The sequence below is a fragment of the Condylura cristata genome, unplaced genomic scaffold (genome assembly GCF_000260355.1).
Source record: "Condylura cristata isolate star-nosed mole 26May11 unplaced genomic scaffold, ConCri1.0 scaffold00006, whole genome shotgun sequence".
Classification (NCBI taxonomy): domain Eukaryota; kingdom Metazoa; phylum Chordata; class Mammalia; order Eulipotyphla; family Talpidae; genus Condylura; species Condylura cristata.
In genome coordinates, this window is record NW_004567107.1 from 2,070,576 (window position 1) to 2,071,551 (window position 976).

The 976-nt window shown below is 65.2% G+C and overlaps 1 protein-coding gene across 1 annotated transcript in view; it reads right to left on the reverse strand.

Annotated features, from left to right (window-relative positions):
* The window catches only part of NTNG2 (netrin G2), a 51,294-nt gene that overhangs the window by 8,819 nt on the left and 41,499 nt on the right, over nt 1-976 (reverse strand). The window lies entirely within an intron of this gene.

Consider the following 976-nt stretch of genomic DNA (forward strand, 5'->3'; position numbering starts at 1 on the left):
CTGCCCCGAGGGGGCAGTGTGGTCTGGTCTCTCCCTCCCTGGGCCTCCTCTCCGGTCCTCCCCAGCTCCCACCTATGACTCCACAGGTGGAGAGAGCTTCACCCCGCTCCCTGGTGTGGCCCACACACAGCTCCTTCCCTCAGGGGCTGGGGAGATGGTGCAGCAGCCCAGAGGCCCCCAGACTTCCCTGCTCCTGACCCTGCTGGCTGAGGCCTCTGCCCTGTGAAGAACCCACCACCCCAGTTCTTGAAGTCCAGGGCTGGGCCTGGGGGTAAAGGCAGAGGGGAGCAGGAAGGAGGGAGCCAGGAGGGGCCGCTCTGACCACCCCAGCCTGGTCCCCTGCCTGCAAGAGGCCATCACTCTATTTTGATCACTTTGAGGTTGGCGGAATTATCTGGGGGCCACTTTTGTGATTCACAGGACAGCCACGGCCCCCCTCGGCTGGCCTGGCGGGTGGGGTGGGGCTCTGGGGCTGGGCCCCCCTTCCGGGCTGGAGGGTGCCGGCGGGGGTTCCTTGGGGATGACTTGCCCTGCCCTGGCCCAAGCCGGTCCCCAAACAGAGCTTGGAGGAAAGCAGGTGCCCACGGCCGGGCGGCTTCATAAACGGGCCGGGACCAGTACTGGAAGATGAACACTCAACTGGGGACGGAGGCCCAGAGAGGGGACGGAACCGGTCCAGCTCGCTCCGCACGCACCTGCGGTTCCGTAGTAGCCCCAATGCCTGCGGGGGACCCCTGGGGAGGCTATTAATAGCAGCGGGCAGAGGCTTCTGTCTCTAGAGCCACCTGGCTGGAGAGCGCTCTGGACTTGTTTCCACAGCCTCCCGGGAGTCCTAACACAGAGGTCTCCGGACCCCACCTCACAAGGATCTGCACCGCGGCGGACAAGAGAAAAAACTCGGAGCCCAAAGTCTTGACCAGTGGAACGGGGTGGGGAGTGGGGCCAGGGGAGGCCTTTCAGGAGCTCTGCAGAAGCC